Raw genomic sequence first — 27661 nt, forward strand, 5'->3', positions numbered from 1 at the left:
AAAAAGTTTCTCTAGCCTGCAGGGTCTCAAGTGCTTTCAGCTGAACATAATCCACATGCCTGGGGTGCCTGAATGGCTCAGTTGGGTAAGTGTCCACTCTTGGTTTCCACTCAGGTCATGATCTCAAGGTTGGGGGTTCGAGCCTATGTCGTGCTCCCTGCTGATGGTGTGGAGCCTGCTTGGGGCCCTGCTGATGGTACGGAGCCTGCTTGGGATTCTCTCTCTCTCTGCCCCTCCTGCTCTCTCACTCTCTCTCTCTTTCTCAAAATAAATGGATGAACTTAAAACAAAAATAATAATAATCCTCATCTCAAAGTGGCATATGGTAGGGGTGCTATCCTGAACCCCTTCAATATCATTAGAGAATTTCAAATTGCAAAAGATGCATCGAGCCCAATAACTAGAAATACTAACTGGCTGCCGTCAGGACTGATTGGGTTTATAATTTGCTCCATCCATCAATCTTTATTTTTCTTTTGTTTCCATAGAAATTCCTCTTATTAAATACCTCATTTCTAGCACAGCATAGACCTAATTTTGGAAGCCCACTCCCATCATCGCTGCCTCCTGAAATGAAACACATCTATTTAACTGAGCTGATCTGTTATCAGGATTGAGAGACTAGTTAAGTGAGATATGGAGCAATTTATCAATTTTGCTTCTGGATTGTGAAACTTTACAGTTTCAAAAGTAAAGTAACTGAAGTGACTGTAAAGTAAGTGACTGTGTAAGTAAGTAAAGTGACTGAAGGGGAGCAAAATATACTACCCCAAAATATGTCCTTTCAGTATATTATTTTAAGCTGGTTATTTTTAAGAAACAGCAGACACAGGGGAAGCTCTGAAATCTGCATAGAAGTTCTCCTTTTGCAAGAAACATTTACATTTATCAGGGAAATCTCCATTTGTAAGGGGTTCTCCCTTCTGTACTAGGAAGAGAAGGATGACTCTAAATCTCCAGAAGCTCTGGTCAATGCAGAAGGCAATGACTTAAATCTGCATAACAACCTTACCTTTGTTTCCTGTGCTTTTCCCCGTCGGCAACCTACCATAACTGCTCCCCAACCCCCCCCCCCCCCCCCCAACACAACATCTTTTTATCTTTAGCTGGAGATGTTATTTAGGTTAGTGGCTTGTGCCATTTGGGGGAGTTAATGCAGTTTTCCTGGGTATCTCCCATGTATACAGGAGATATACATGTTATTAAACGTTCTTATGTTTTTCTCCTGTTAATCTGTCTTCTATTATAGGGGATGTCTCAGGCAAAAATCTAGAAGGGTAAGTGCTCCCTTCGGCAGCACATATACTAAAATTGGAATGATATAGAGAAGATTAGCATGGCCCTTGCGCAAGGATGACACGCAAATTCAGGAAGCGTTCCATATTTTTAGGGGCACTAAGGAATCTACTCCTGAAATCATTTTTGCACTATATGCTAACTAATTTGGATGTAAATTTTAAAAAATAAAAAATAAAACAAGTTTAAAAAAATCTAGAAGGGTAAGAAGAAAATTATTATGGGGCACCTGAGTGGCCCAGTCAGTTAAGCTTCTGACTCTTGGCTTCAGCTCAGGTCATGATCTCACGGTTGTGAGTTCGAGCCCCGCATCAGGCTCCACACTGACAGTGCAAGAGCCTGCTTAGGACTCTCTCTCTGTCTCTCTCTCTGTCTCTCTGTCTCTGCCCCTTCTGTGCACTCACTCAACATAAATAAATAAACTTAAAAAAAATTTCTTTTTCAAAGAAAATTATTTTTCCTCCCCGCAACCTGTAGGAATGCATCTGCCCTCCTTGGCCTACTCACAAATTGCAACACCTCCAAATCACAATTATAGTTAGAGAACAAAGCAGAACTAGCAATGTACTGGAGAGATCTCCAGGGACTCATGTTTCACTGACTTGGCTCCCAGAACGTTTAACCTGGAGATCAGAACAGATGTCAAGTTCATCATCTGTTTCCAGAGAAAGTGAGCTGACTTGGAGAAAATTAGAGGCAAAGAAAGATCTAGAGCTAAAGTCTCTTGTTGGTGTTTTTTGTTGTTGTTGTTAAGTTTTTATTTATTTATTTTTGAGAAAGAAAAATCACAAGCAGGGGAGACACAGAGAGAGGACAGTGAGATCACAAGCAAGCAAGCTCCACACTGCTAGCAAGGAGCCTGGGGTGGGGGCGGGTGCGGGGGGGGGGGGGCGGTGCTCAGACTTATGAGCCATGAGATCATGACCTGAGCCAAAGTGGGACACTTAACCAATTGGACCACTGTGAGAAATGAGCCCACTGACCCAATCAAGGGAGAGACCCGGAGACTGGAAGCACAGCGAAGCGAGGCTTTAATTAATGTTCTTGCAAGAGCAGCTGTCTGATGGACAGCCACACGTGGAGCAGTTACAGCAGGCAATTTATCTCCTGGCATGCAAGTCCCTTCCCTGGTTCCTCATTGGCTGAGTACTACAGAGGTTACAGCCTTACCCGGAAGTTGCCTATGCCCATGTAAGGCAAAAAGTACATTCCTTTAGGTGATGCAGAGACTTCAGTTCTTTGACGCATGCTCATGGCAAAGCCCATGAAAATAAGCCCGTTGAAATGGAGAGAGGAAGAACCAGGAAGTGAAGTGTCTAAGGGTTTGGGACTCCATTGGGTGGGGGGCAGTTTGTACATATTTCCAATAGGTTGTGAATTATTGTTAACTAGACAGCACAGCATTTATTTGGTATTTCTGAAAATGAATCATCTCACCTACTTCACAGCCACCCAGAAGCCCCTAAAGTCTCTTGTTTTATTCTCCTCTTGGATATCCCCCTCCAACCCTCCATACTTAGGATGCAGTTTACCAGTGTCCGAACACCTTGGCATATAGTTCTATTACATCTGGCTCTCCTCCATAGAAAGGGGGAGGTGGGACTCACTTCCCATCTCAGGGACCTGCTCACAGAGAAGTGACATAGTTCTTCCCTCCACATCTCTCCTTTATGATGACTTAATTCCATAAGAAAATAGACTTTTCAGGTTTGGAAGTAGCTACAAAATGAAATATTTTAGCAAGATATTGCTAAACAATTTAACAATTGGCTTATGAAGATTTTTTTTCACATTTCCTTGCCAAAATACTTACCTTTAAGATTGTGATTAGTCAATGATTATTTGCAGGTTATTATCCTTAATTTGCTAATAACTTTACTAACAAAAAGGCATAGAAAAAGTTTTGGAGTTCAAAATATAATACCCTTTTAAAAGTGATTTGTTTTCCTTCATTCAACAGAGGAACAGATCATATCAGCAGCCCACTCATCCTGATTTCTACTCTCCACATTCTCACTTCTCAGAGCCAGAACCTCACAGTCTGGGAGTGAGTCACCTTATCCAACACCTGCATATAATAGAAGCACCCCAAAACTAATTCCACTAAGATTTTTATCTAGCTCATTTTTCTACACCTCTAATGATTCTGACTTAATAAATAAATACGGCAATATATCAGAAAAATAGTTCCTTTACAAAAAAAAGAGGGGAATTTTCCTATGTTTCACCAAGAGGAGCAAAGCAAATTTCTGATCCAATACTCATGACACTCATTGCAGACAGTCTTTCCCTCCTTGAAAGTTTCCAAAGGCTCTGTGCTGAAAACTCATTTCTGTGTCCCCTTTCTACGTGTCCTTTGCCTAGCTAAGTCCTAGTCATCCTTGTGGTCTTAGCTCTAAAGCTATTTTAGGGTTGCCTGGGTGGCTCAGTTGGTTAAGTGTCAGACTCTTGATCTCAGCTGAAATCTTAATATCAGGGTTGTGAGTTCAAGCCCCATGTTGGGCATGAAGGCTACTTTAAAAAAAAAAAAAATTAAAAAGAAAAGTTGTTTATTTTTTATTTTTTTAAGGTTTTTTTTTTTTTTAGGTTTATTTATTTTTGAGAGAGATATAAAGCAAGAGTGGGAGAGGGGCAGAGAGAAAGGGAGACACAGAATCTGAAGCAGGCTCCAGGCTCTGAGCTGTCAGCACAGATGCTAACACGGGGCTTGAACTCACGAACCTGATAGAGATCATGACCTGATGGAGGCAAGTTGCTATGCTGAGTTCTGACGAATAACTGGGGGTAGGGGTAGGGGCAGGGGCAGGAGAGGGAAGAGGGGAGGCATTACAATTTAAAACCAATACATAAGCATATAATTACTTTAAAAAATGAGTAAAATGGAATGAGAGAAAGATACAGGTTACAAAGAATAGAATGAGGGAGATCTAATAAGATTAAAGAGGATGCCTCTGAAGGCCTCTTCGTATTAAACTTGGAATTTAAACTGAAGCCTGAAGTATAAAAGAGCAACTATCATGGTGAAGTGGCTCAGACCAAAAGAGCAGCATTCTGAGTGAGGGAAGAGCCTAAAGCTTGGAGGACCTGAAAAAAGCCCAATATGTTTAGAGCAAAGTGAGCAAAATGGAGAGAGGCTTTAAGATGAGAGTAAAAAGATAGACCAAGCCTTATAGTCCCTTTTGGGAGTATTAGTTTCCACCTTAAGGGCAATGGGAAGTCTCTGACTGGCTTCAAACAGTAAAATAACAAAATCTAATTTACCTTTTGAAAAGATCTCAGTATTGTGTGGATATTGGATTGGGCTAAGCAAATTAAGAGTCTTTAACCCCCAGATTATTAAAACAGGCATTTTCTTTGAAAGTAAAGCAGATAAAGAAGGAATTAGTTGTTCCAATTTCTGGTCCCCTCTAATATCTTCCCCTGGGTGGAAAGAGGTAATCTCTGGACCATTTCCCCTCGGGATGGATATGACCTGTGATGGCTGAACCTCAAACTTTCTAGTTGCATTCTTTCCAGCTTGTCTCTAGGCTCAGGTAAAAGAAAGACCCTGAAGGCATGCATTCCCTGATGGGAACCACAACTACTCCCTCAAGCAATAAAAGATGGCCCTGAGCCAGCAAGCCCCACCCTACCAACCCCCCTCCCCCACAACTGACTCCAAGACAATGATTGATTTGACCTTCACTGTGGACCTGCACCACCCATCCACCTTTGCCCCATGTTTTCCCTACATAAACCTGGAAGAATTTTCAGCACTTTGGAGACAGCCTTTGAGATGCTAGTCCACTGTCTTCTCAGTGTTGGTCTCAGTTTAAGCCCCATGTTAAATGTGGAGCCTACTTAAACAAACAAAAAAATTGGTAAATGGCTACTGCTGCTAAGTCATTCAAAATCATACCTATTAAAAGAAAAAGAAGTGTTTCTATGTTTCCAAGAATAGCAACATTCAAGAGTCACATCAGAAACTAGCATCGTATGGGGACCATGATTGCTAATTGTTTAGGATGTCCTTGGAACCACAGTAGAGGGGACGGCTATCTTAACAGCGCAATCCAACGAAAAGCCCCTAGTAGCTGCCAGAAGGAATTGGAGGTCAACCAATCACAGAGCGATAGCACGACCTGACGCGAAAAAAGGCCCACCCAGACCTAAACCTGGAACCGCTGCAGCTTAAAAACCGCACCCCACCACACCTGGGTGCGACTTCCCTGACTTCTCTCCCTCTCTCTCTCTCTCTCTCTCTCTCTCTCTCTCTCTCTCTCTCTCTCTCTCCCTCTCTCCCTCTCTCCCTCCCCCTCCCTCCCTCCCCCTCGCCCCCTCCCTGAGTCAGGGAACCTCGCCCGAGACCTTAGTTCCCAAATAAAGCCTTTGGTTGCTAAAATTTTTTAGCCTCTGACTCCTGTCTTTACCCTGCCTTACGCCTGACCCTAACACTAATCAATGCAAAGGTAAGTCTGGGAGTTAAAAAAAGTACGTAAAATATGTTTGATCTTACAGCTTCACCCTGAAATCTCATAGGAAACCTCTAAAAAATTCTTTGTTTTTCAAGTTTATTTATTTTCGAGAGAGAGAGCATGCAAGTGGGAGTTGGGGAGGGGCAGAGAGAGGAGATAGAGAATCCCAAGCAGGCTCAAACCTACAAAACGTGAGATCGTGACCTGAGCCAAAACCAAGAGTCAGGCACTTAACTAACGAGCTACCCAGGCACCCCAACCTCTTAAAAGTTCTATTTTTTATTATCTCACTTTGAGAGATGAGAATGGAAGGGAGAACAAATATGTTTATATATTGTTATAAGAAAGCACAGTTAGAATTAAAGATTTAAAATACCTAGTTCACATGGGGAAATGTCATGATTGAAATTGCTTCAAAATAATGCAACAGAAGGGGATAAAAATGAAGTTGATAACTGCTGAAACTGGATACTGGGTCCATGGGCACCCGTTACACTATTTTCTATTTTGTCTGTATTTGAAATTTTTTATAGTAAAAAGCTTAAAATTTTTACAAGGATTGAGGAAGTAGACATTCACATGTTATTTTCTTAAATAAATTCCTTTTTTTAAAAGTCTTTACTTTTAAGTTATCTCTACACCCCAATGTGAGGCTTGAACTCTCAACCTCGAGATCAAATATTGCATATTCCACCAAGTGAGCCAGCCAGATGCCCTGACATTCACATGTTATTAATAAGAGCAAAAGTTGGCAAAACCCTTCAAAAATTAATGTGGAAGTACCTATTAAAATTGAACGTCTTCTGCAAAACAAACCATCAACGAAATGGAAAGGCAACATACCAAATGGGAGAAAATATTTGTAAATCACATAACTAATAAGACATTAATATCCAAAACATATAAAGAACTCATAAAATTCAACAGCAACAAACAATCCAATTAAAAAATGGGCAGAGTATCTGAATAGATACTTTTCCAAACAAGACATACAGATAGCTAACAGATACAGGAAAAAGTACTCAGCATCACTAATCATCAGAGAAATCCAAATCGAAATTGCAATGAGATATCACTTCACACCTATTAGAATAGCTATTATCAAAAAGACAGGAAATAAGTGTTGGCAAGGATGTGGAGAAGTGAGAACTCTCATGCACTGTTGGTTGGGCATGCCAGTTTGCAAAACTGTATGGAGGTTCCTCAAAAAGTTACTCAAAAATAAAACTACCAGATGACCCAGCAATTCTGCTTCTGGGTATTTATCCATAGGAAGTGAAAACACTAACTCAAAAAGATACATGCAAAACCACAATGAGATACCACCTTACACCTGTCAGAATGGCTAACATAAACAACTCCGGCAGCAACAGGTGTTGGCGAGGATGCGGAGAAAGAGGATCTCTTTTGCACTGCTGGTGGGAATGCAAGCTGGTGCAGCCACTCTGGAACACAGTATGGAGGTTCCTCAAAATATTAAAAATAGAACTACCCTATGACCCAGCAGTTGCACTACTAGGTATTTAGTCAAGGGTACAGGTGTGCTGTTTTGAAGGGACACGTGCACCCCCATGTTTATAGCAGCACTATCAACGATAGCCAAAGTATGGAAAGAGCCCAAATGTCCATCTCGATGGATGAATGGATAAAGAAGATGTGATATATATATATATATATATATACACACACACACACACACACACACACACACACACACACACATACATACACAATGGAGTATTACTCGGCAATCAAAAAGAATGAAATCTTGCCATTTGCAACTATGTGGATGGAACTGGAGGGTATTATGCTAAGTCATAATTAGTCAGTCAGAGAGGGACAAATATCATATGACTTCACTCATAGGAGGACTTGAAGAGACAAAACAGATGAACATAAGGGAAGGGAAACACAAATAATATAAAAACAGGGAGGGGGACAAAACAGAAGAGACTCATAAATATGGAGAACAAACAGAGGGTTACTGGAGGGGTTGTGGGAGGAGGGATGGGCTAAATGGGTAAGGGACATTAAGGAATCTACTCCTGAAATCATTGTTGTACTATATGCTAACTAATTTGGATGTAAATTAAAAATAAATAAATAAATAAATAATAAAATAAAATAAAAAGATACATGCACCCACATTCATTGCAGGATTATTTAAAATATTCAAGAAATGGAAGCAATGTCAGTTTCCATACACAGATGAATGGATTAAAAAATGTATATATACATATACACAATAGAATATTATTCAGCCATAAAAAGGCAAATCCTGCAATTTGCAACAATATGAATGGACCTTGAGGGCATTACGCTAAGTGAAATAATTGAGGCAGAGAAGGAATAAGATCTCACTTATATGTGGAATCTAAAAACAAAAATAAAGGGGCGCCTGGGTGGCTCAGTCAGTTAAGCGTCCAACTTCGGCTTGGGTCATGATCTCATGGTTTGTGGGTTTGAGCCCCTCATCAGGCTCTGTGCTGACAGCTCAGAGCTGGAGCCTGCTTAGGATTCTGTATCTCCCTCACTTTACCCCTCCCCTGCTCATGCTCTGTCTCTCTGTCTCTCAAAAATAAATAAAGTTTAAAAAATTTTTTAAAAATAAACCCAAATTGATAAATGCAAACAGATTGGTGGTTCCCAGAAGCAGGGGTTGGGGAGGGATTAAGATGGATGAAGTTGGTTAAAAGGAAGACACGTAGTTATAAATAAATCCCAGAGATGTTATATACAGCATAGTAACTATAGTTAGTAATACTATATTGTATTTTTGAAAGTTGCTAAGAATAAATCTTAAAACTTCTCATCACAAGAAAAAAATGTTGTAACTATATATGGTGATGAATGTTAACTACACTTATTGTGATCATTTTGCAATATATACAAATACTGAATCATTATGCTTTACATCTGAAACTAATATGTTAATTATATCTCAATAAAAAATGAAATTAAAAGTGTGCATATTCTTGGATTCATCATCTCAGTTTGAAATCTAGCCTAAAGAAATAATAACATTAATATGTTATGTCTAAGGATCTTCACTTTACTACCATAACAGTGGTGAAATAATGGAAACCTAAATGCTCATTAAATGGACCAATAGTTACTAAGACAAAGAAATAGTATAGTCATCTTTTGTCATGAGGTAAGCTTATATGTACTAACCTAGAAAATGGTTCATGTTAGATCACTATTTTTTTTTAAGTTGCAAAACAGTAATATCAGCATAATGCATGTATTCATTATATACTGATGTGTCTGACTTTAGGAAAAAGTTGACAATGGATACAAATCAAATGTAGAATGGTTAACGGAGTACAGGTTTACTTTCATCCCTTAATGTAAATATTTTGTATTTTCTTCAGGCCTGGGATTATAGGTAGTTTTTACTTGTTCTACTGATCACACACATAGTGGAAAGTTAAGCAATAAATCCCAGCAGTATGGCTCCAAAGAGAAGTTCTACTTGTAACTACTCACTAACCTGCCTTTAGCTGGAACACTGTATAAAACACAAATTAACAATATTAGAATTTATTTTATTTAGTTCTACCTATCACACTCAGAGTGACTATATACATTCCTTGATCCAAATAGCTCTAACCATCCCCAAGCAGAGTGCCTCTGTCTCACAGTCTTGACCCAAACATTTCAGGTCCTGGTTATTCCACCAGAGATCTATTTACAGGAAATAAAGAACAAAAGCCTACTTACAGAGCTTTAGAATAAATCTTTGTTATTTGTCGTGCCCTTAAAATTACAATTTAGTTTGGCATGTAATTAAGCCAATTATCTTGAAAATGCTACTGAAATTTTCAGTAAGCAACCACCCTGCTGGCCCCTTTGCCTGGCTTCCCTGACATTGTTAAAGCTTCTTTTTTAAAGCACAATAGCTTCTTTGTTGCAGAACCACAGGTAAGAAAACACTCAAACTCAAAGGTGACAGGATCCCTTCATCATTAATCCCAGGATGACCCCACCCCACCCTCCAGAAGTTCTTAGACTAAAGGTTCTCAAGTATATGCCTGTTAAAACCAAGTCCTTTTAGCCCTGTTCTTGTCTCTTTCTTCCTACCTTCTCGGCAATTTCTTCTTCCTTAAGGCATTTTATTTACGTGGAGACACTAAGTTACATAAAGGAGGCAAAGAACATTTTCTTGCTTATCCAACTAATGGAATCCTCTTGAAATGAGGTGAGATAGGATTAGTGAAAACAGAAAATTTTTTGCCAAAAAAAGCAAAAAAAAAAAAAAAAAAAAAAAAAAAAAAAGCTAATATAGTGCCCAGGATTAGATAGGCAGTTACATTACTGATTTTTTCCCCCTATCTCCAGCAGCTTTTAGAAGACTGATTTACCAGGCATATTTTCTAGCCAAGATTTCTTTTATGGAAAAATTTGCTTTACTTAGACAAAGTACATGAAAGCATTTAAAGTATATGTAAGATTAGGGAGGTTCTAATTTTTTTTCAAAGCTTATTTCGAAATTACTCTAGTTTTTTTCCATTCCTTTTTATAACATATTAGTCCAGAAGTTTATGTATGCATCATGCATGCTACTAACCTGAACCTGAAAATATTTTTGTCCTTGGAGCTTTACATAAAAGTCCATAACAGAGCCAATGAATTATTTAAGATTCATATTGGTCTCGCGTGTGATTTTGAGAACTAACTCTGCAGCAATATGTAAGTCACATGTACATCTGCACGTGATGAAAATGGTGGCTATCTTGAAATTTTTCCCTAAAAAAAAAAATGTCCTGACTTAGCACATACAGTGATACCACAATGTCCAGTAACACTTACTGGATTCTTTCACCTAGCAAAATTTTTGAGGATTTCCCTCCCACAACAAAATGAATGAAAAAAGTTTCTTTTTCTTTTGTTATTTTTTAAAACAGAATCTCTTTGCCCAACGTGGAGTTTGAATTCATGACCCTGAGATCAAGAGTCATGTGCTCGACACCTGAGCCAGCCAGGTGCCCTGAACAAACTTTTTCTTTTTTAATTTTTTAATGTTTTTTTTAAATGTTCATTTAATTTTAAGAGAGACAGAGCACAAGTGGGGGAGGGGCAGAGAGAGAGGGAGACAGAACCTGAAGCAGGCTCCAGGCTCTGAGCTAACAGCACAGAACCGGATGCGGGCCTCCAACTCACGGATCGGAAGATCATGACCTGAACCGAAGTCAGACACTCAACCAACTGAATCACCCAGGCACCCCTAATCTTCATATTAAATAACTGAGAAACAGCCTGCCATGGCAGCCACTCCCCATAAGGCCCAAAATGAGATGACAGTTTGAGTGCAAAAAAGCAATCCATTAACTCCAACTTGCTCTGGGAAACAGCCAGTCACAGGAAACCCTCCAATCTTAACAGTTATTGAACAGCCAATCCTTCCTCTTGAAATGACCCCAAACTGCTTGCTTCCTTACACAGACAATCAACAACTGCCAAATGTACCTGACAGCAATTGGTAAGTCTCCCCAGCTTCCAAAATTCTCACCATGCCAATCAGATGCTGTCTCAGAATTCTCATTTTACATGATAAACTCAGGCCTTTCTGACACCATTCATTGAAAGCCCGCTGAAATTAAAGTGGTAGCAGAGGGTTCCCTTGCTGCAAAGTTATGAATAAAATAGCCTTTGTTAATTTTGTGTCATGCTTGGTTTTGTTTTCAACATACCTGTGTATATTATATCATAATATCATGATAAATGATAAATAAATACCTCTGAATCTTTTTCCCCCCATCCCCATTGCCATTACTAATATCCTTACCATGCTTCACCTAAATGAGAAATAGTCCAAGAGGTAATCTCTTTGCCTCCATGTCCTCATATTCATCCAGCTCCCACTGACAAAGCAGTCTTGGTAAAAGGCAAATTTGTTCCCACCCCACCCTTTCCCTATTTTAGTGGCAGTCCAAGAGCAGCTATGGTAATAAAGACCAAATGCTTTCCATAAAGAGGACTTACAGCAGTAGTTATAGTAACAGTAGAATATTAAAGTTAAAATTAATATATGTTGATTTATAATGTTTCCATTAACCTTGACAGATACTCTGAAAGGTAATGAAATTCTGTTATCCTAGCTGAGAAAGCAGAGATTCAAGGAAGAGTCTTAGTCATTTCGGTTGCTATAACAAAATACCATATACTGAATGGCTAATAAACAGCAGGAATTTATTTCTCATAGTTCTGGAGGATGCAAATTCAAGATCAGGGTGCCAACTTGGTCAGGTGAGGGCTCTCTCGCAGACAACAGACTTCTTATTGTATCCTTGCATGGTGGAAGGGGCCAGGGAGATGCAAGATCATTTTTTAAAGAATCTCATTCATAAATACTCCACCTCATGACCTAATCATCCCCACCTCACCTACTAATAACCATCACCTTTGGTGGTTAGGATTTTAACATATGATATTGGGGTGGGTGGGGGACACAAACATTCAGATCACAGCACTAAGCAAATGTATCCAATGTCACTTAGGTAGTAAGTGGCAGAGCTAGAATCTGAACCTGTGTTTGTCAGATTTCAATGTCCATGCTTTCCACTAAATGCCTTACCCCACAGCCAAGTTAAGCTACTGCTATTCCTTCAATATGCTGGTTCAGATATCCTTGCTCTGTATGTGCTCAGGCCTCTTTCACCATTCTGTAAATCTTTCTCTTACCTTTACTCTCTCTAGATGATTCCCGCCCCCCCCCCCCCCGGCTTTTTTTCTTTTACTACTGTTTGGTCTGAAATGTGACCCTTTATAGCCTTTATCACACTTTAATATAATTATTTCCTTACATTGGTATTTCACTAGCCTGTAAAACTCTTTGAGGACAAAGAATTCCAATCCATTTCCTGGTTAAAATTTGTTATTCCGACACACCAATGATAGAAATTTTCATAGGAGGGAAAAAACTTAATTTTTTATAGCCCATTTAGGGCCCTTAGGTGAAAGAAGAAAATGGAATTAGGAATTACCTTACAGGGTTATTCTGAAGACAAACCAGTGGTTCTAAAACCTAATGGTATATTGGAATCCCCTTAAGAGACTAGGATAATGAAAATATCTAGATCTGATGCCACACCTTCTGATTCATAATCTGTAAATAGGGAGCTCATGAATTTGCATGTATGTAGATCCCCAGGAGATCTACACTGAACAACTAGATTTGGCAATCAGAGTTTAATGTTATAAACTATATAAACCCTCAGCGCAATGTGTAGCCTATGAGAATGCTCAATAAATGTTAGAATTTTACATCACAACACCTTACAAATGTCATACCACTTTTTAATTTATAAAATACACACACAAGAATTATCCCACTTCAAAACAATACAAGGATTAACATTTAATCTCTATTGCACAAATTAATTATTCAGTAGATAGTAATCACTTAAATGCTGTCTCGTTCAAATGAAATTAAATAAAGAGATGGAAACCTCTTAAAAATAAGGTCATTTTTAGCGTGAAAAATATCCACCTGTTCTTCCAATAGCATGGTGTCTATGATGACTCTCACCTTTGGGTAACTGGATCTCTAACTTCCTTAAATGGTATTCAGATCCACTGGCATTAGGAGGATTAAAAAAAAAAAAGAGTGCTGGTTAGGCAACCAACACTTCCGTTACAAGAGCTACGCTTTGGGAAGATAAAAGTGGACATTTTTTATGAAGAGAGTCCTAACCTGTACCTTGAAAGAAGGAAGAATCCCAAACAATTGAGAAAAGTTGCTGCTAGAAATCTGACACCAAATTGTGCAATCCCTGCTTATTACCTGGTGCAACTCCAGAAAGCGCTGAACCAATTCTTCCAGATCTTTACACCTGAAAGGCCCAGCAGGGCAGTCTAGATGTGTTACTGAAGTGGTAAGTGACTCTTGTCAATAAACAACTATAGAAAGTAGTCAATGAGACACATAAAAAAATAAAATAAATAATAGGTTTGGTGGCATACAGGTAGTAGAAAGAAACTTACTATATTTCTGATAGGAGTAGAGAATCTCAACAATATAAACATAGCAGTTAAAAACCGTGATGAGGGGTGCCTAAGGGCTCAGTCGGTTGAGCATCCAACTCTTGATTTTTGACTCATGATCCCAGGGTCATAGGATGGAGCCCACGTCAGGCTCTGCATTAAGAATGGAGCCTGCTTAAGATTCTTTTCTCTCTCTCGGTCTCTCCCTCCCTCTGCCCCTCTCTCCCACTTGCACATGCACGTACTCTCTCTCTCTCTCTAAGATAAAAAGAAAAAAAATTTTTTTTAAGTGTTATGAAAACTATCAAAACAATGCACCAGGTGGCAAACAAATGGCATAGGTGTGAAAATCACATTATAGTAAAAGTAAGTTTTAATCTGGGGCTTTAGTGGAAGTTATCCTGTAAGTAGTATCCAGGTCCCTGGAAATCTTTAACTGTGTCAAGTTCTCAAGTTCTAGCCAGTGGTCTCCCCACATGGGCAACAGTGGGACGCAATATTGCATCTCTGATGATCTAACAAATTACACATGTAATTTAATATGAAATGTTTAAGTGTTTGATTTATTAATTCAATCTGAACTGTGTAAGTGAATTTTATATTATTAGACTTGTAATTTTAACTTGAAAATTATAAAATACTTTAATTTGTTTATAAACATTATTTTGAATTTTAAAAGAAACTGAATAGTAAATCCCTATATTTAAACTTATCATATTTATTTGTTCTTTTTTTAAAGTTGATTTATTTAATTTGAGAGAGAGCATGTGCGAGTGAGCTGGGAAGGAGCAGAGAGAAAGGGGGAAAGAGAATCTCAAGCAGGCTCTGCACAGTCAGCACAGAGCTGGATGTGGGGCTCGATTTCATGAACAGTGAGATCATGACCTGAGACAAAACCAAGAGTCCAACACTTAACCCACTGAGCCACCCAGGTGCCCCTAAACTTATCACATTTGTAAATAGCATTCAAATACTTACAAAGATTTGTTGGGTTTGTAAGCCCTCCTTGATGGGTTGTTTGAGGTATTTGGGATAATTAAAAAAAAAAAAAAAATCTAATTTGTGATTAGATTTGGAATACACAACTTATTTTAAGTACAAGTAAGTATGAGTTTTCTGCCACCAGACATTAAAAAGTCAATTGACTATCTTCCAGCAAATGGAAGGAATATGTCAGAGTTAAGGAGAAATAAAAGACAAGAGAAAATGGCTGAGCATTGGTTTTGGAAATTTATCTACTAATTTGCTCTGTTTGGAATGGTTAATTGTTAGTGTATCTTAAAAGTTTCTGATTCTAGTAACATTGAGTGAAATGCCAAAAATTTCTCTGATTTTTATTAGATAACATACAAATTTAGTCAAAGTTTATATTTAGGTAAACAGGAATTCTAATCACAAAATTATTTTAATTGTACTCCTAATCACCTAATATGTACTCTCAAAAAATAAATAAAGGAAGGAAAAAGGAAAGAAAAGAAGGGAAGAAAAAGAAAAAAAGCCAAGATTTCTGTGTTCCAAAGGCATTCAAATTGTTACCTTTTTATACTTTCCTGTTTTAGCAATATTCATTCACCAAATACTTTTCAGGCGCTCAAGTGACAAGTTCTGTGTTAGATGCTAAAGATATAGCCCAGAGCAGTACAAGTACAGTCTATAACAATGCTGAATTTAAATAGAACTCAAGTTATGATAGAATAGACTAACAGAGTACAAAAGACAAATAGATATTCACTTTTCTAATCAATTTAAAAGATCTCTAAAGTATGTTTTAATTATGCACTTTACCAAACTTCACTATATCCTAATAGATATCCTGAATTTAAAAGGTAAATATGGAAAAAATAATATTCTATTATGGTAAATGCCTTATAGCTGAATGTTTAAAATAAACATTTCTATATTTCAGTCCTAGAGACTCATTCAGACTAGTTATTGTTATTAAATATAGGGACAAATATAACAAAACAGACTAATTTTGCTGTTTAGGGAAATGTTTTTTTAAATGATCACAACTACTGTAGTTTAAGAATTGTAAGTTTAGACAAATCCAAAGGACAAAATTCTTTCTTCTAATCCATGGAAATTAAGTCTGAAATTATTTTTAGCCTATTAAATGCAATTTTGAAAATGCTTTCTACAAGGATTATCACATTTAACAGATATAGACAGAAATATTGGAAATCCAGAAGTGATTCCTGACTGGTTCCTTTTTTCTGCCTCAACTCCTCAACAATACTGCACCTCTTCCTATTCTTTAGACACCACTTAGCATAAATAAATAAATAAATAAATTAATTAATTAATTACTTAAAAAAACACCACTTAGCATACTGGAGTTGTATTGATTCATTTAACATCTTTTGGTATCATGGTTTGTTTTTTCTCATGTTGTACTCTACATTTCCTTTTACTCTGTTGAACCAATAGAAAGATTTTCCCATAAACTCTGCCCTAGCCTTTGATCAAGAATGGTACATTAAAATTTTTGCTTACCTTTCAGGTGTTTCTCAAATAAGACTATTTTTTCATTCAAATTCAAATATCCAGTTGGGTTTCTGTGGAGCTGAAATGCTTACTGGAGCCGTCTCACTGGTTCCACAATCTCCAGGCTACATCCCACTTTCCAAATCATTCCTTAATCTTGTTTGAGAAGACAGTGGCAGTAGTGACTATCACCAAACATTGGGTGCCTTCCGGATTCCAGTACTTCATGTCCCACCTCTGGGACACTTGCATGAGTAACATCAAGCTCACCCTACTTCTGTGTTTTCTGCTGCTTAGTGAGCTATCATTACTCTTTAATTTCTTGCTTTGTCCTTGGAGGATGTCTAAAAGAGCTTGGCTAGGGTTATTTCTCTTGCAAGAATCTGATATTACACAGTGCCAGCCCACAAAAACTTAAAGCACCTGCATCTGGCTCTGATTCCCGTCTATTGGCTACTCTCTAGTTTAAAAACATACAGGTTTTTTGTTTTGTTTTTTTTCCTATTCACGGCCACATGATCAGAAATCCAAATAAAAGCAAGCAGCATGAATTACTTCATTGATAACAATGATGAGACAAAAAGGTCTGTGTGGTAACTTTCAGGGTGATCATATATATCTGGAGGTTCTAGCCATACTTGTTTTCCATCTATAGTGACTCTTCATATGATCCAATTCAAAGCAGAATTTAATTGAATGTCTCAAAATCAATGAATCAGCTTTAATTGCAATCTCTAGTATAATACCTAATCATAGGCAATTACCAAGATAGTATAGAATTGGTTAGGACATACTGTACCCAGTTTATAGATGTTCTCTTTGCTTTTGTAATGTTATTTATTTTTTAAAAAAATTTTTTAACGTTTATTCATTTTTGAGAGACACAGAGAGACAGAGAGTGAATGGGGGGAAGGGCAGAGAGAGAGGGGGCCACAGAATCCATAGCAGGATCCAGGTTCCAAGCTGTCAGCACAGAGCCTGACGTGGAGCTCGAACTCACCAACTGTGAGATCATGACCTGAGCCGATGTCAGACGCCTAACCGACTGAGCCACCCAGGCGCCCCTAATGTTATTTATTTTTGAGAGTGAGCACAACCAAGGGAAGGGCAGAGAAAGAGGAGAACCAGAGGATCTGAAGCTGGCTCTGTGCTGACAGCAAAGAGCCCAACATGGAGCTCAAACTCACAAACCGTGAGATCATGACCTGAGCCAAAGTTGGATGCTTAACTGACTGAGCCATCCAGATGCCCCTATGTTCCTTAACAAATTTTGTACTTGATTTCTTTTTTTTTAATCTTATGGCAGATATGCAGCATTTTGGATGCTCAGGGTCTACTTCATTTCATGAATAATAATATTTTATTTTTACTGCCACCCCTCCTGTTTGCTACAGATCCAATAACCTGCACAGTGTTTAATAAAGGTAAATTGAATAAAGGTGAATTAACATGTTTAAGCTACCAGGATGCCTTTCTGGTTCAGTAGAGCTATAATTGTCTCACCCTTTAAAACTGCATTTCAGTTCAACCACAGTTTTGATCTCAAACCCACACAATTAACCCTGTGTGAAAGACAAAATGTATCTGACAATTAAGGAGATGGTTTTATTCAAGCTACTGTAATAGGGAGAACATTTATTAATAAGGATATCTCAAGGAAAAGGACATGGGACTAGGGGTTTTATAGAGGCAGATAAACAAGAAAGCCATTGAGGAAGGATGGAGATGGGTCTTACCAATGAGTATGTGACAGTAGGGTAGTCTTTTATGGTTAGCTATTTCTTAGAACACAAAAGAGTGGAAAGGAAAGGTCCTTACTGTTGCTGGTTTCCAGAAACACAGGGCTCAAATAGAGTTCAACACTGCCAAGACAATGACAATTGTTCAAGACACATGAATATATTTCATCCTGAACAACATAAAGCTGATCATAAGCCTCTTGAGTGGGATGAAGCAAGGACTAAGAAATAGTCTCTCAGGGATTCTTGTTGGCACTGTTTCCTGTAAACTCGATAAAAACATCTGTTGAGAGGTGGCGGAAAATGTCAATGGTGTTAGAGTCTTGGAGACTTTAAAGACTTCAGGATCCTAAAAGGGTCATGCTTAAAAGGAAACGGGAAATGTTAGTATAAAAGTTTGTATTAAAATAAAAAACCAGGAGTTGAAGCCTGAGGATGACCAGTCTAGTGGATTCCAAGAATCTTTTGGTAATGCAGCACCATTTGCTGAGTTTCATGCTATCAAACTAGGACCTAAGTGCTCTTGGTGATATTGCCTACAGTCTTGGTTACATCTTATATAAAGTATGCTTAAACCAGACATCTCTCTGGACTTCCTTAGTAGTTGAGACAATGACTTGTCCAGGGAGAAATCTGGATTGTGCATGGGCTACTGCAGTAGTGAATTCAAGACTCATATCAGGCCATGGGGCTTCAGCTTGCGGAGCTTCTTTTTATCCTACGGAATGAGTCTGCTTCAAAGCAGCTTTGAGTCCTGGGGAGCTGGACAGTCAGGTCTTAGTTCTCCATGATGCTGAGTCAGGCAGAAGGAAGAAAAATTGGAAACAGTGTGGATGGCTATAGCCAGATATTACAGGAAACATGAGCTTTAAGTTGGGTAAGAATTTACAATTTGAGCAATGTAGCTGAATCCAGTCCAATTTGCAGGTAGGTACTAAAACTGGTTTTTCCACAGGGCAGGGGTGGTAGCCATTTAAATCCCTGCCAGACAGACAGAGTTTGCATATCAATCAGTCGTCTATAACTTATAAAGAGGTATGGAAGAGAGCTCAAAGACCATCAACTAGGTTAGAATCTGATAACCCAGAAAGTTATGCTATAAGTGATGAAATTTTCCACTAAACTATAAAATTTCTCTCTATTGTCACCCACTTTTTAATCAAAAATAATCACAAAGAAAGATTATTTTTGGGGTTTTTTTTTTACGATTATTTATTTTGAGAGAGAGAGAGAGAGAGAGAGAGAAACAGCAGGGGAGAGGCAGAGAGAGGGAGACAGAGGATCTGAAGTGGGCTCTGTGCTGACAGTAAAGAGCCCAATGTGGGGCTGGAACTCACAAACTGTGAGATCATGACCTGAGCCAAAGTTGGATGCTTACCTGAGCCACCCAGATGTCCCAAGAAAGATTATTTTTGAACACAAAATAAAACAGGTATAATTAGATTTAGCCTGATTATTTAAACAGGTGTAGCAATAATGGTAACTTATCATTTAGGCCTTGTTAAATTTACTTTGCTGGAAATTTTCATTAAAAAATCTCATATTAGACTTTTAAAGGCCTTTTGAGGCTAAGAAGCCAAGCCAAGAAACTGCTATTAAATTTCACCTGCAGTAGTTATAAATTTGGAGTTATTCTTCTCTTCTCAAGACCCCCAAAATAGCCTAAGATTCCTGAACTTGCTGGAAGCAACCTTCCTTACTCACCTGTAAGGCAGAGAACACTATAGGCTGGGTACAAGCTAGTTTTCCCACATGGGCTTTGTAAGCATTGCTCCATAAACATTTTAATTCCTTAAAAGTGCCTGGTCATATACAGAAAATGAACATCATTCTCAAATATGATATTCCAGCCAAGGTCTCAGTTGTATAACCAATTCTTCCAATTATGTCCTGGTAACAAGGGAGAAAGATTCTTTTTGAGCCTATGCAAATAATTATATTGCTATTAAAATAAGAATATTCAGTAATAGTTTCTAAATTCTAGAGGGGCCAGATGGAGAAAAAGATCATTTATAAATGTATTTCTGTTTCAAAGAGCAGAAAATTGTTATGAGTCATAAATAGCTTATGAGAAAAGAGAAAGCAGTTCCTTATATATATACAAAAAATAGAACATTAAAATACCAATATTCCAAACAAAAGCCACAATTATCTCTCATTAGTTCATTCAGTACTATGTAATTATTCTTGTCCTGATCAGTCTTGGGTTAGCAGTCTCATGAGCCCATATGCTTTATGACTGGAATTCTGGAAATCCTGACTCAGTCCACCAGTATGCTCTCCAAGTTGTATAAGTGATGCCATCAGAAGCCTGGACCCAAAAAGACCTGTATCATCTTTTTTCACAGAGCACTGAGACAGTCCTTTGTTGGAGATGAAGTATTCAGGACTATAGTTGATTGTCAGAGTTTTCAGGGAAGCATTAGAGAAAAACAAAACACTCTGCAGGTGACAGACTTAAAATGACTATGGTAGAATTATTACTGATAATTTTCCAAAGGGAAACATCCGATGAGAGTTCTTAACAAGAAGAGCACAACTGACAAGGAAATGTAGTTGTTTCTGCTGTATGCAAAACAAGATAATGCAGTCAACCAAAAAAAAAAAAAAGTGTTTAAAAAAAATTTTTTTTAGGCTTATTTATTTATTTTGAGAGAGAAAGAGAGCATGTGAGTGGGGAGGGGAAGGGCAGAGAGAGAGGGAGAGAGAGAATCCCAAGCAGGTCCTGCCCTGTTAAGGCAGAGCCTGATGTGGCTCAATCTCACAAACCAGGAGATCATGACCTGAGCAGAGATCAAGAGTCAGGTGCTTAACCAACTGAGCCACCAGGCACTGCCCGCTACCCCCCCAAAAAAAAAGTTTTAGACAAAATATCTATAAACACAATTATTAATAATTAACCTATATTCAAAGAAGAGTGGTTATTGCATTTAACTTATGAAAATGGCTAAACATAATCTTTACAAAGAAAAAATTTTAGATATAATATATACTAATTGTGAGACATAGTATACCATGAATACACCAAGCACATAGAACACAACAAGAATAGGGGCGCCCGAGTGGCTCTGTCGGTTAAGCGTTTGACTTTGGCTCAGGTCATGATCTCAAGATTCATGAGTTCGAGTCCTGCATCAGGCTCTGCATTGGGGTGCAGAGCCTGTCTGGGATTCTTTCTTTCCTTCTCTCTCTCTCTCTCTCTCTCTCTCTCTGCCCCTTCCCCACTCATGCCCTCTCTCTCTCAAAATAAATAAACTTAAAAAAAAAAATAGAACACAACAAGAATATATCAGAATATCAAGTAAAGGATTCTATAACTATGTCATCTCTATGTTCATATAACTCCATAGGTAGGTGATGTGAAGCCCCAGTTGAAAACCACTTGCCTAGAAGATGCTAGATTCAAATTAAAGAAGTAAGGTTGTGGCCAATATTTTAAAAAATTACTGGAAGTATGATAATACTATGGTATTATTGTCTAATATCAGGCAACACAGCACCAGAACTATGATAAATAGAAGCATATCACGGACAGGGATGACACAGACAATTCTCTACAAAAATCCCATACAGCATACAGTTTCTAAAATATTTGTATTAATAACATTTTACCATACAAATCTAATTGAAGGAAGGGGAAGCATTTCTTCTGATTTAGCAACTTCCCTTTCCCAGCCCCAAGTTCAGGTCAGCAACTATGTGCCAAGAATGGATAAAGTCTCTGGGGATTCAGAGATGAACAAGTCACAATCCCTGTCTCCAAATATCCTTGTCTTAGAATTTGATGGGGAAAGTATGCAGGGGAGAGTTACAGAAGCACAGACTAGCTGCTCTGTGCCCAGCCTGGAAGATGTAAAGAGAGTGACAAAAGGGAGGGAGATGAAGGCAGGTTACATGTAGCTTTTGAAGAAATGATGCCTAGACTCAGTAATTAGAAGAGTGAATAGGAAAAGAATAGAATCTGTTTAGACTTCTATTAAAAGAACCAAATGGAGCAGATAGAAGGATGATGACAAGAGAAGAAACAAGAGAAAGTATGGACAAGAAAAGGAACATGATCTTTAAAGAGATAGAAATCAAGAACAGAGATCAAGAACACCAAAATACAAGAGTATTCAAATGTAGATATGGTGGTAGGAAAATTCTTCCTTAATCAGTAAAATTTTCTCAATTGCGAGGTCCTCTGCTGAGTGTGATTCATTATGTTTCATGTAAGAATTAGAGCATTTGAAAATGTGTAAATATTTTTGAAACAGTTGCCAAAGAAAAAAGAGGGGGGAAAAAACTGTCCAAAGACTGTAAAAGGACTTTCCATTGGCACTGCCTCCCCATGCCTAATATTGAAGGTAAAATATTTCTGGAGGTAGCAAACAGCACATTATGGGACATTCTCTAGAAGGTCAAACAGCACTGGGTGGAAAAAGCAGATCATAGCAGGGTATAGAAAAATACGAAATCTAGTGTGGACTGAAGGAACACAAAAGTAGGCAGAAATCAAAGCAGTGGAGAATTCGATAGGATTAATAATAGAGGAGCACGGGGGTAGCCTGAAATAGCAGGAAGGATAGGACTACTCCAGCCCCTAATCTGAACCTAAATTAGTACAAACAGGTTGTATTAAATCACTTCTCACATCAAGCTTGTGAGGTAAAGTGACATACTTTAGAAACCACAGAATCCCAGATCTTACAGAGAAAATCTTCTTTCTAGAAATTTGTATTACCTAAACTCTTTTGAACCAACCCAGATCAGAGGGTATTTTGGTAATCAATTGATTTTATTTTATTCCCCCAATAAACTCTTTTGTAGCTAAGGATTAGGGTAATTTACTCCAACACTTTAAAAAGTTTATTCAGTCCAACCATTGATGGATAAATCAAATGCAGTATTATCACACACTCAAGTATTTTTGGTGGTAAAAAAGAATGAAGTGCTGATATACTATGGTGTGGATAAATCTTTAAAAAAATAGTTTGCTAAGTGAAAGAAGCCAGACACAAAAAGCAATATAGTGTATAGTTCCATTTATATAAAATATGCAGAATAGGTAAATCTATAGACACATAAAGTAAATTAGTGGTTGCCTTCGGCTAGAGGAAAGAGAGGGGAATGAGAAGTGATAGGGTACAGGGTTTCTTGTAGAGCAGAAGAAAATACTGTAAAATTAGATGGTGATGATGGTTACACAACCTTGTGAATATACTAAAATATACTGAATTGTACACTTTAAATGTGTAAGTTATATGGTACGTGAATTTATATCAATAGTTTTTTTTTAATTTATTCATTCAATATTTAAGAGAACTAAAATGTACTAACAATTTAAAAACATGCTAGTTATTAACAATTTAACATTACGTAATGAAATATTTGATAATCTATATCATCTATTAAAATTATTGTTATTTATCATACCATGGGAAAACAGCAAATAGATTATTTATCTAATTGATTCAGGAAGATTATTTATTTAAAAATACTATGGATATTTTGATATAATACAGTCTATTTTTTTTTCTTGGAAGCATGTTTTTGTGGAGACTGCCTTATAATTTTCATAGTACTTGTACTGCCATAAGTACTGCCATAAGTGATATAAAACAAATTTTATTGAGTTTTACTCTATACTAATTTTTTTTAAGTTTATTTATTTATTTGAGAGAGAGAGAGTGTGAGCAAGTGGCAGAGAGAGAATCCCAAGCAGGCTCTACACTCTGAGTACAGAGCCTGATGTGAGGCTCGAGCTCACCCAAAGCAGGGCTCAAGTTCACCAGATGTGGGGCTCAAACTCATGAACCATGAGATCATGACCTGAGCTCAAGTCCGATGCTCAACCAACTGAGCCACCCAGGCGCCCATCTACACTAATATTTTAATGCTTTGGCTTCTGCTTGGACCATACTCACAGCATTTTGCTGCTATTATTTTAATTACAAAATACTGTTGAATCATTTAATCAAAGATTAACAAAGTTCTTCAACATGGATTGCTACACATTAACTTCAAGGTGCCTCTTAGCCATTTAGACAGATCATCATCTTATCTCCCCAGGTCTGTTTACTGCCATACCCTAAGGCCAAAATTCAGGTTTCCAAATCAGCTTTACTGAATTCTTCTTAGCAGCCTTTGCTTTTTATGTATTCATTCATGCAACAAATTTTTACTGAGCAACTCTCAAGTGCAAGGTACAGGGAATATGGAACAAATAGATACTATCTCTGGAAGGTAAGAGTCTAGGAAAAATGTATAATCGAATAAGTTACAATAGTGACGCATAGGAGAGCACAATGCAGTGAGGCCTCAACAGGTGTAGGTGTCAGGCTGAGGCATTTTGTAGGAGGTGATGTCAACATCGAGACTTGAAAAATGAACAGAACTTAGGAAAGCAATAATTTGAGTAGTTTTAAGGAAAAAAAGTAGATAAAAAAGTTCAGAGATGAGTGACACCGTCAAGCTTCCAAGGTAACAGTTCAGAATGGTTTAAGAACTGAGTGCAAAGGAGAAGACGTAGCTGGAGAGAACTAAACAAGAGAACTAAACAGATTTCGAAATGCCTAATAAGCTGAACTTCCAAGGGCAATGGAAGTCTTTGAAGAGTTTTAAGCTTTAAAACAAAATAAGACCTGAGTTTTTAGAAGGATTAAGTAAGGGTCCCCTCCCCCCTTTAAGGTACCAAGCAACCTCCAAAATCCTTATAATCATAATTCCTATAAACTTAAGCAATTATTTTAAATATTTGACCTTTTTTCACTTGAAAAAAAACTATCCCAGTGCAATAATCAGTCCCGTCTGTTATCAAGCAATTAATTTCCGTGGGGAGCTCTCTTGGCCTGGAGTTTCTAGATGTACTGGGTCAATGACTGGACTAAGAACAACCATTTTTAAAACTCTCACTTTGTGGAATGTTCCCCTTTAAAAAAATAATGGTGCATTTGCACCATGGAATATTATGCAATCACTAAAAGTAATGAATTAGAGCTATTGACATGGAAAGGATTCCAGGAATAATTCTGACGAGAAATGCAAAATGCAGTTAAGTGTCCCATAATGCCGTTTTTGTAAAACCATGACATCCCACCATATAGATGTATGTATATGTTTATATATGTTTGAATACGAGTCTTCATCATAGGTTCTGGGCTGAGTAAATTCATTGCCACTCACTGAGTTGCCATTTCCTTTTTTTCATCGGTTTTCTTTTTTAGTTTTTTTGTTTTATTTACTTATTTGGCAAGAGAGAAAGAGAGAGTGCATGTGAGTAGGGGAGGGGTGTAGAGAGAATCCCATCTCGAATGCACGAACCGTGAGATTATGACCTGAGCCAAAGTCAAGAGTCATATACCTAACCGACTGAGCCACCTAGGCATCCCGCCAATTGATTTTGTTATATTTTTATATAAGTACACATTTGACCACATAAAACAGACAAAAAGAACCAAGTAACAAGAATCTCACCAACAAACTCCCGCCAGGAATCTTAGGGTAGTCCTGAATTTTTAATAAATATGTGTGTGTGTATAATATATATATATATATATATATATATATATATATATATATATATATAATATATATATCCCTCTTAAATTCTCTTTTGACTCTACTACCTTACTTATTGCATTCTTCACAATTCTATTCACCTAATTACTGAAAGTAGGGATTTAAGGCATTTCAGTTTGCCCATACATTCCAGAATTTTGATTTTTGTGACACTCTCCCTACAATTGCTATATAATATATATTGATATATTTTATTTTTTTTAACTTTATTTACTTTAGAGATAGAGAGCAAGCATGTGCACACATGTTCCTGTGACTTATTCATTCCTTAACTGGAAACCTGTATCTCCTACTTCTCTTCACCCATTTTGTCCATCCCCTCACTCACCTGCCCTCTGGTAACGATCAGTTTGTTCTGTATTTATGGATCTGTCTGATTTTTGAGTTTATTTGTTCTGCTTTTAGATTCCACATACAAGTGAAATCATGGGGTTTGTCCTTCTCTATCTGACTTATTTCTGGGTATTCTTGGGTAAATACCCAGTGGTGGAATAATTGGATTGTATGCTATTTCTATTTTTAATTTTGGGAGGGATCTTCATACTGTTTCCCACAGTGACTGCACCAATTTACATTTCCACCAACAGTGCACAAGGGTTCCTTTATCTCCACATCCTTGCCAACACTTGTTGTTTTTTATCTTTTTGATTCTAGCCATTCTGAATAATGTGACATGATCTCTCACTGTGGTTTTGACTTGCATTTCCCTGATGACTAGTGGTGTTGAGCATCTTTCTATTTGTCTGTTGGCCATTTGTATGTCATCTTTGGAAAAATATGTATTAAATCCTCTGCTCATTTTTTGATAGGATTATTTATTTTTTGTGTGTTGAGTTGTGTAAGTTCTTTATATATTTTGGATTCTAACGCTTTATCAGATATATCATTTGCAAATATCTTCTCCCATTCGGTAGGTTGTCTTTTAGTTTTGTTGATTATTTCCATTGCTGTGAAGAAGCTTTTTATTTTGATGTAGTCCCAATAGTTTATTTTTTCTTTTGTTTCCCTTGTGTTAGGAGACATATCTAGAAAAATGTTGCTACGGCCAATATCGAAGAAATTACTGCCTATATTTTCTTCCAGTTTTATGGCTTCACATCTCACATTTAGGTCTTTAATCCATTTTGAATTTATTTTTGTGTATGTTGTAAGAAAGTGGTCCAGTTTTCCCAGCACCATTAAAAAGACTGTCTTTTCCCCATTGTATATTCTTGCCTCCAGCACGTTTTAATGCCTAAAAATTTTTAAATAAAAAAACCTGGTGTATCTTATAAAGATTAGATAAAACAAAACCGTGAACTCAATTGACCTGGGTGCCTTTTTTAATGTTATAGTTTAAATCGCCTTTCCAATCATCTTTATGGCAACTGTTCTATTTCAGTAGTTCTTATATTGTAGCATATTTCTACAATTACACAGATTAATAAGCCCCACTCCCAGAGTTTCTGATTTAGTGGGCCTGAGGATTTTACTTCTAACAAGTTCTTGATGATGCGAATACTGCAGACTGAGGGACCACACTTTGAGAACCATTAGTCACCATAAATAAACTTTTTTTTCTGGGTTTTCAAATTTGTAGCCATGAAGTCTCAAGTAATGGTCTCATAATTCCTTTTGCTCTGTGATATTTGCTTGATCATATCAAACCTTGTATACTTGTGGGGGTTTTTTTTGTTTTTGTTTTTTTTAATGTTTAGTTTTGAGAGAGTGAGCAGGGTGGGGGGTTTGGAGAAAACCTAAAGCAAGCTCCGTGTTGACAGCACAGAGCCCAATGGAGGGCTCAAACTCATGAACTGTGAGACCATGACCTGAGCTGAAGTTGGATGCTCAACCAACTGAGCCACCCAGGCACTCCTATACTTTTGCTTTCTTTCACTTTTCCCTAGTCATGTTCTATTTGAATGGTCTTATCAAATAAAAGCTTTTGGGTTTTTTTCACCTATCAAATATGTTTTGTTACCATTTCCCTAATTTCAGCCTTGTGTTTAATTTTTTTGCTTATTTCTTCAGAAGATTATCAAATTCCTTTATTTCTTATCTTTAGGATTATTTTTAAAAGTTTTCAGACAATGTAATGCTGAGTATGTCAAAGGTGTACTATAATCTTTCTGTAAGGGAAAAGCCAATCCAGAGATAGTCTCT

At 37.5% G+C, this 27661-nt stretch overlaps 1 long non-coding RNA gene and 1 other non-coding gene across 4 annotated transcripts in view; one reads left to right on the forward strand and one right to left on the reverse strand.

Moving 5' to 3' along the window:
* LOC144616157 (uncharacterized) overlaps positions 1-27661 on the reverse strand; it is a 174338-nt gene that overhangs the window by 116830 nt on the left and 29847 nt on the right. The window lies entirely within an intron of this gene.
* Positions 1282-1388, forward strand: LOC132693388 (U6 spliceosomal RNA). The gene has a single exon (XR_009616774.1). It is a non-coding gene; the product is annotated as a U6 spliceosomal RNA (small nuclear RNA).

This window comes from Panthera onca, chromosome B1 (assembly GCF_046562875.1).
Source record: "Panthera onca isolate mPanOnc1 chromosome B1, mPanOnc1 haplotype 2, whole genome shotgun sequence".
Lineage (NCBI taxonomy): Eukaryota > Metazoa > Chordata > Mammalia > Carnivora > Felidae > Panthera > Panthera onca.